Source organism: Dipodomys merriami, unplaced genomic scaffold, assembly GCF_024711535.1.
Source record: "Dipodomys merriami isolate MVZ:Mamm:240054 unplaced genomic scaffold, mDipMer1.0.p SCAF_1, whole genome shotgun sequence".
NCBI classification, from domain to species: Eukaryota; Metazoa; Chordata; class Mammalia; order Rodentia; family Heteromyidae; genus Dipodomys; species Dipodomys merriami.
In genome coordinates this window covers 44,360,835-44,369,310 of record NW_027202270.1, presented here as the reverse complement: position 1 = coordinate 44,369,310, position 8,476 = coordinate 44,360,835, and the positions used below count along the sequence as shown (strand labels likewise).

The window sequence follows — 8,476 nt, the reverse complement described above, 5'->3', positions numbered from 1 at the left end:
TATATAGTCTGTTTAATTCTTTAGTGTATCTAAAGAAACTATTCTTACCCACCATTCCATTTAGTCTGTGAGTCTGTTTTGTTCAGGCCATATTTTTATAGCTATGTGTGAAAGTAAAGGTACCCTGACCTCTACCAGTTCAGTTCACTGTAGAAGAGTCAGTAAAGTGCCATTATAGTGATTAAAAAGCAGTTGAATAGTTTCACTGTGCTACATACTGCCCAAACTTTGGATTAGACTATATATATGTATATATATAAACCATCCTGCCTAGTGAATTTATATCTTGAAAACCAAGTCTGAGAAGAAGAGCACAATGCAGTGAAAAGAAAGGAAATGATTCTGTGTGGGCTACAGAGCAGGTTCTGCTGTGTAATTGCAATTGCTCTCTACTTCAAGGATATTTAGAATAGGATATCTTTCTAGTTCTTTGCCCAGATTTTTTTCTTTATGTTGGCTATTGAGTTTCTCTTCAAAGTCATCACTTTTTTTGGTGAAATGATTATCAAGAAACTTATCTACTTAGAAAGACATTTTAGAAATAGTGGAGATTTGTAGATGGGACTCCTCTAGGTATGATGTAACTACTTAGAAATTCCTTAATGTGGCGGGGCACTAGTGGCTCATACCTTGAATCCTTAGCCGGCTGAGATTGGTGAATCAAGGTTCAAAGCCAGCCCAGATAGAAAAGTCTGTGAGACTCTTTGACTAGCAAAGGGCTGGAAGTGGAGGTGTAGCTCAAGTAGCAGTAGAACACCAGACTTGAGCCAAAAATAAAACCCAAGGGAAAGCATGAGGCCTTAAGTTCAAAAGAACTCTGGCACAAAAGAAGAGACAAGAAAAAAGGGAAGAAATTCCTAATGTATCACTACTGCCAAAATCAAAATAGACCAAGGTCCAAATGGAACTTGAGTAGGCAGGAATTGAACCTACTGTGAAAGCCATTAGAGAGTTATGGACAAGTAGGAGAGCTATACACCAACTAAAAGGATTTGCTGCAATTGCTTAGTTTCAGACAGTATTATCAGTATAAGGGAATGTAAGCTGCATTATTAACAGGATGGTTGATTTTTTTGAAAGTCCCCAAAGATTTTTTAAAAAAATTAAGATGCCATGAATAGCAAGAGACAATACCTACACACTTCCCAGAAAGTATACTACACACTTCCCAGAAAGTACATGTTTTCTAATGTCCCAGTGTTATATAACTACTCTTTCGACCATTTGACAAGCAGGAAAGAGAATGGTAGTTAATATCTTTCTGTTCTGTCTCAGTGATGACTAGCAGGTAGCAATGACAGGTACAAAACAGAAAACATTACTGAGCATTTAATTCAAGGCTAAGTGTGTAGCTTCTATCAGGAAATACAGACACAAGAGGTCATTTCTGCATTTAACTCATATCAATGTAACAATTTTTTTTTTTTTACTTTTTGTCAGTATTTTCTACAATTCTGGGGGGGAAAAAGTCTGTCACAGTTACTGTTTGAATTAATAAGGAGATGACTTTGTCCATTTAAATAAAGCATTCTGCATTTTTTTCTTCAAATTGGATATTTGATGCCTGATATATCCTTTTTAAAAATTAAAAATTTGTAGAAATGAGGAAATTAAGACTATGGACATTCATTTGTTCAGGTTCCCACAGCTGAAAGTATGAAGATGAAAAACACATATAGATTTATCTGAAAGCCTTGTTTAAATTTTCCCAAAAACTCCAATATGTAGCATCCTAACAAATAATATTGAGTACTCATGAAAGTGTGTTTTGTTTGTTTTGTCAGTCGTGGGACTTGAACTCTGAGCCTGGGTGCTGTCCCTCAGCTCTTCGGCTCAAGGTGAGTACTCTACCACTTGAGCCACAGTGCCACTTCCAGCTTTTTCTTTTTTTGTGGTGCTGAGGAATCGAATCCAGGGCCTTATGTATGTGAGACAAGCACTCTACCACTGAGCCACCTTTCCAGCCCCTCATGAAGGTCTTTAGTAAATATGAAGTTTTTGTTTTCCTTTGTGGCTGAGGATTGAGCCTACCTCCTATATGCTAGACAAGCACTCTTACCACTGAACTATACTCCCCCACCCAAAATATATATATATATTTATTTTTTATTTTTTATTTTTTTGCTGTAAGGATTTTTTTTTTTTCAGGTAAGGGGTAGGTTTATTCAGTAGACCTGCTGGGACCAGGCAAGGTTGGCACTCCACACGGCTGGGAAAGGCCTAGGAAAGAGAGAGAGCTGGGAAAGAGAGAGAAAAGAGCTTAAGAGCTAGACAAGAGCAGAGAGAGGTAGCCGAGTAAGAACAGCACCACACACGTGGTATTCAGGTAAGGGGTAGGTTTATTCAGTAGACCTGCTGGGACCAGGCAAGGTTGGCACTCCACGTGGCTCGCAAAGGCCTGGGAATGAGAGAGAGCTGGGAAAGAGAGGAAAGAGCTAGAAAAGAGGAGAGAGAGCAGAGAGAGCAAGAAAAGAGTAGCGAGAGAGCTGCTTTAAGGATTATTGAAGATCCAAATTTTGGATAGAGTTTGGATAAAACATGATTTATATAAACTTGACAGAAAAGATTTCTCTTTTAATAATTTAAAGTTATTCAGAAATTGTACTTATTTTTATAGAAATAAAAACACCAGTATTAGTAATTACTCAGTGTGATTTGGCTTCCATTTCAATTATTTTTTGTATTTTCTCCTTCCCATGTCTACAAATACATATCTTTTAGAACTCTATAGAAAATTTAGGAGCTAATTTCTAGTCCATGCATTGCTGTAGAGTCTGTCTTACAGAAAGAATAATATATTTTAGGCAAATTATATATAATTGAAACATACCAACTGAGGATCTTTCCCAAAATTTTAAACATTCAGCAAAGTTGAAAGAATTTTGTACTGAATAAGTACCAAACCAACCATGTGGATTGAACATTTTATTTATTACTTACCTACCCAGCTTCTCAATGCATTTCAAAATAAATTTCCAAGGTCAGTATACTTCCCACAAATACATGAGCATACATTTTTTTTAATTTTTTAATCTTGTATTTACATACAATGAAGGCCATGAAATTTTTTGTCAGTCATGGGGCTTGAACTCAGGGCCTGGTCTCTATCCCTGAGCGCTTACTCAAGGCAGTACTCTACCACTTTGAGCCACAGCACCACTTCCAGTTTTTGAATGGTTTATTTGAGGTAAGAGTCTCATGGGGACTTTTCTACCTGGGCTGACAAAAGCCACAAATTTTAAACAAAAACTTGCTGAGCTTTAGGAATGTGTAATCTACACTCAAAATCTGTGTTGTCAAACAAGGTAATTGATGTGATGGGAAAATACAGATTTAGAGGGTGAGAAAGTTTCTATAGCAATAAAGCATAGAAATTGAAAGATTTTTTTTTTAATGCAGGAGGCAGCATAGCATGATACAGTATCAGACTTCACACATTCTCCCAGGACATAGAGTTGATGAAGATACCACTTTACTGGGTAAAGTCCTCTAGACATGAGCTAATGAATTTTGTCATCAAGGGGATATTACACATAGAATATTACACATAGAGGATCTGATTGTTATCTCCTCTTACCAACTATAGCTGGAATAAAGCAAGCAGTCCCAGCACATACCTCAGATTTTAATATGAGACTGGGTAAGGTAATGTAGAATTCAACTTCTTAGGTTTTTATCCCTCAGCAGACCCATATTTCATACCTTTCTCAGTCCATTTCTATTTGAGTCTATTGCTATATGTTGCCAGTCTTCTTATTTCTTAATAGGAGAAATCTTAATTTATGCTAAGTGTTTAGATTATGCCCCTTTGTTCCAATTTTAAAATGTTGCAAAAGACAAAACAATATTGTCACAATGTTGTCAGTAAGTATGAAAATAGAACAATAAAACCTCTGGATGTTATTAGGAAGGAGGAGTCAAGAGAGTGACAGGAGAGATTGACTAGAATACATTCTATAAATGAGTGAAAATGTCACAGTGAAATCCCCCCTTGTATAGCTAATGTATGCTAATAAAAAAGACAAAATTAATCTGCAAGCTATGAGTGCTCTCCAGGAAACTTCAAGGGTTGTATTCCTACCAAGAGCCTAATTATGTTTATTTTTAAACATCATTTCACAAGATTATGTGTTATTGTAATTACATAATTTAATTATTACATTGAAATTTGAAAGTTAATAAGAAAAGCTTGGCTTTTCTATGAAGAAGATTGAGTACTTTGAGAAGACTTGCTAAAACTGGGACACTATAAACTACTGCCAAATAAAGTATGGGTGAAAGAGACTGAGAGGGGCCGTAGTTTCAGTCACCCCAAAGCACAAAGCAGAAATAGCACGTCCGGAGGCAAAAACTTATAGGTTCCCTCCTTGGTACAGTGAAGTCTCACAGAACAGGACTAAGGGCCTTGGTAGAAATGAAGCAGATTAACAAGGAAACCCAGTGTGAGGGTATGATATCAGCCTAGCCAACATAAAGTGCAATTCAGTACTTACTCCAGGAGGAACAAACCTCTGGAAACTGCCTCATTACAGCATGAGTGGGATGGGCTGGCGAGAAAAATTATCTACCAGTCCTCAAAGACTTTATCAAAACAATTTCACTTCAGCATCAAGGGCAAGAAGCAACTTGGATTCAGGGTGAAAATTATAAAAATGCCATGACCTTGAATCAAAAATAATTAAACAAGGTCTGGAGGTATGGCTTAGTTGGTAGAGCACTAGCTAATGAGCAAAAGCTTTAGGTACCAAGTTGACCCAAAAAAAGTAAATAATTAAACCAAAACACTTAGTTGGGTTTTTTTTACATTCTTTTTTTTATTGTGAAAATACTGTACAGAGGGGTTACAATTACATGGGCAAGATAATGAGTACATTTTTTATCAAGCATTGTAGCCTCCTCCTTTGTTTCCCCTTCCCATCTAATCCTCCCCTGCCCCCTCACCAAAGTTTAAAGTTGCTATAAAGTATTTACAAGTATCAATCTTTATGTAATGATTTCCTCTTTTAATTAATGTTTTTCTTTTCTCGTGTATTAGGAAGCAAACCCAGGGCCTTAGGCATACAAAGCATACTAAGCCATATCTCTAGCCACTTATCTTATTTATAAATGAATAGATCAACATTGGTTGGTTGATTGGTCTTTTTTTTTCAAGCTCTGAAGTATAATTTTATTCTACTCTGCATCAATGCCATACGTACAAAAAATTGTTTGGGTCACTTAATAAATTACCATATTTCACATTTTAATATTAACAACAAAGACATAAATGATCAATTCCTGAGTAAAATAGAATGTATTGCTAATAATACATTACAATAGCATAGAAACATAATCAAAGTGACCATTGGCAAGTGATGTGGTAGAACAGTGAAACAATCTGAATACAAGGAAATTTGTAACCTATAACAAAGAATCTTGCATGTCACTGTTGCCATGATTGGCTGTCCAGGTTAAATATCAGTAGTAAAAAACCAAAAGTTACCTGTACTGAGGGAACATTGGATTTCACTTAAGAAATGGAAGCCTGGACTATAGTTAACCTTTAGGACATACAAAAATGTTCACTTAAGGGGCTGGGAAGGTGGCTCAGTGGTAGAGCGCTTGCCTTGCATGCATGAGGCCCTGGGTTCAATTCCTCAGCACCACATAAGCAAAAAGAAAAAAGCCAGAAGTGGCGCTGTGGCTCAAGTAGTAGAGTGATAGCCTTGAGCTGAAGAGCTGAGGGACAGCGCCCAGGCCCTGAGTTCAGGCCCCACGACTGGACCCAAAAAAAAAAAAAAAAAAAATGTTCACTTAAAAAAATGCCAGTCCTGGGCTGGGAAGGTGGCTCAGCGGTAGAGTGCTTGCCTTGCATGCATGAGGCCCTGGGTTCGATTCCTCAGCACCACATAAAACAGAAAAAAAAAGCCAGAAGTGGCACTGTGGCTCCAGTGGTGAGTACTAGCCTTGAGCTGAAGAGCTGAGGGACAGCACCCAGACCCAGAGTTCAGGCCCCATGACCAGCAAAACAAACAAAAAAAGCCAGTCCATCACAGATGAAAATAACCTGGTTGAATAGAAGACAATGGAAGGTCTTCATCATGCTGTAAAACTATGGATCTCATCTGTGGAGAAGTTAAGATATACAGCAACCCAGTTCCAAGCTCTGTAAATGGCACTGGTCCACAAATGCACAGGAGGACTTTGGAGTTTTCTAGACTTCTTTTCAAAAATTCAGAGAGAAGGGGCTGGGAAGGTGGCTCAGTGGTAGAGCACTTGCCTTGCATGCTCGAGGCCCTGGGTTCAATTCTTCAGCACCACATAAGAAAAAAAAAGCCGGAAGTGGCGCTGTGGCTCAAGTGGTAGAGCGCTAGCCTTGAGCTGAAGAGCTGAGGGACAGTGCCCAGGCCCAGAGTTCAGGCCCCATGACTGGACCCAAAAAAAAAAAAAAAATTCAGAGAGAAGAGCTGGTGAAATGTGTCCCCGTTTGCCATTCCATTCCAAAGCAGGTGCTGAGAGAACAAATTCAACATCAAATCTTTCATTGTCAAAGGCCAATTTCTCCAATTGTCTTCTCCAAATTATATCATCCTCTGTTTTATTGAAGAACATCAACTTTATCTTCCTGAGACTGGGTACATTAGTCAAAGCATAATTCAGAATTTTAACCATTGGTGTGAAGCCTGTTCTGGCTGCCAATAAAAAGAGATCTTCTAATTCCTGGAGTTTGGATATTTTAAAACTGCCCACAGGACTGCTTACAGAAACAAAATCTCCTGTCTCAAGACGATCAAGCTCGGGTGTGAAGAGTCCAGAAGGATAACTTTTGATCAAAAAGTAAATGTGTTTACTGTTAGGAAGAACTGGCTCTTTGCACTCTGAGACTAAGGAATCAGATGCAGGTGTATATGGCTTCACTATTTCTGAACCTGCAGTGGTCAGCTTGAGGCAAACATGGTGCCCGGCCGGCACCTGCAGATGAGTGTGTGGAGACAGGGCCACACAAGAGCCTCGTGTCAGCAGTGACGCCAGCCGGCACTGCCTGTAGTTCAGACCTCTATCTCTCCTTGGAATAAATGAACCGCGCATCTCCAGGGGATGGCCCAGACTCTTCCAGGAAGTATCCTCTCTTTTCTTAAGGATGATCTCTATTTGTCCCACGTCCTCAACAACCCGCACAGAAAAGTCTTCCTGAACCTCATGGCTTAGCCCAATATGTATAAGATATGAATAATCCTTCATGATTGTTTCTGCTCTAAAGGAACCATCCTGCTGATCAATGATTATTGATACTAAACTGATATCCTTCTGTTTTGTGTACAGGACAATGGTAACTTAAGAGTCTGTTTGGAACCAGTCGTAGCGGAGAAGAGGGACTTTCCGCTGGCCTCTTCGGAAGCAAACCATTTACGACTCGCCTTTCCTCACGATAGTCTGTCAGCGCAGTGAGCTTCACTGCCATCCTGCCAACCAGGCATTCCTTCAGCATGGATTCATAATTGACCCAACGGTGAACCTGATGGAAAAGATCGGTGCCATCCGCTCCCGCTGCTCTCGGGAGCTCCTCTTCCCCGCCAGGGTGATGCTCCACCTACTGGCTGACGTTATAAGCATACCCCCTCACGCCAGCAATCGTCTTCCCTGTTGTGTTTCTTAAGTTCTTCTTCAGTGACTTCTACCAGCCTGCCTTGCACACCTGTCAGATCCTTTCCACTTTTGGTCAGTCGAATCCAATCCCTAAGACTTCTGCCTTGTTTTAAAGGGACTTTGCTGCGGCCCCCAGAGGCGGCGCGCTGCTGGGAGCTGGGGCCTGGGAAGGACTGAGACGGAACGTTCAGCATCCTGGACCCCCGGCCCGGCCTGGCCTGGCCCGGCCCTGCCCCGAGTCCACACCGCAGGGCTCAGCGCCGTTCGCTGCGGCTCCGTGGCCGGGCAGACGCCCTGCTTCATTGGTCTTAACGTTAAATAATAGAGCCTTTTTATTCTTTCTAAAATAAGGAAGCTACTTTTTTTTGTAAGAACATTTTCATTGGTTACATACTAATAAAATTAACCCTTTCAGAGTGCACTTCATTGGTTTTTAGTGTATCTATAAGTGTGCAATTATACCACTGTAGTTCTAGAGCATTTTCACCACCCTAAAAAGAAATCATGTGCACCAACACCCTTGTGTCCCCTTCTCCCAATTTACTTTGCAAAATTTGGCCTGTTCTCTACATTTTATATAAATGGAGTCAATCACACAACATCACCACTTGTATCTAGGTCCTTTCACTTAGCAAAATGTTTTCAAATTTTTATTCATGAAATATATATTATATATATAAATATATATTCCACTCCTGTTTTGGGCAAAGAGTATTCTGTTCTATGAATGTATCATCTTCTGGCTATTATTAATAATGTGTAAACATTTATGTACAAGTTCTTCTGTAAACATGTTTGCAATTCTCCTGGGCAGACCTCTAGGAGTTTCCTCTTTAGAAGTTATCTCAGT

The 8,476-nt window shown here is 39.5% G+C and overlaps 1 pseudogene; it reads right to left on the bottom strand.

Moving 5' to 3' along the window:
- Positions 1–6,029: 6,029 nt before the first annotated feature.
- LOC138826083 (cytochrome b5 reductase 4-like) lies at positions 6,030–7,833 on the bottom strand (annotated as a pseudogene).
- Between the last annotated feature and the right edge of the window lie 643 nt (positions 7,834–8,476).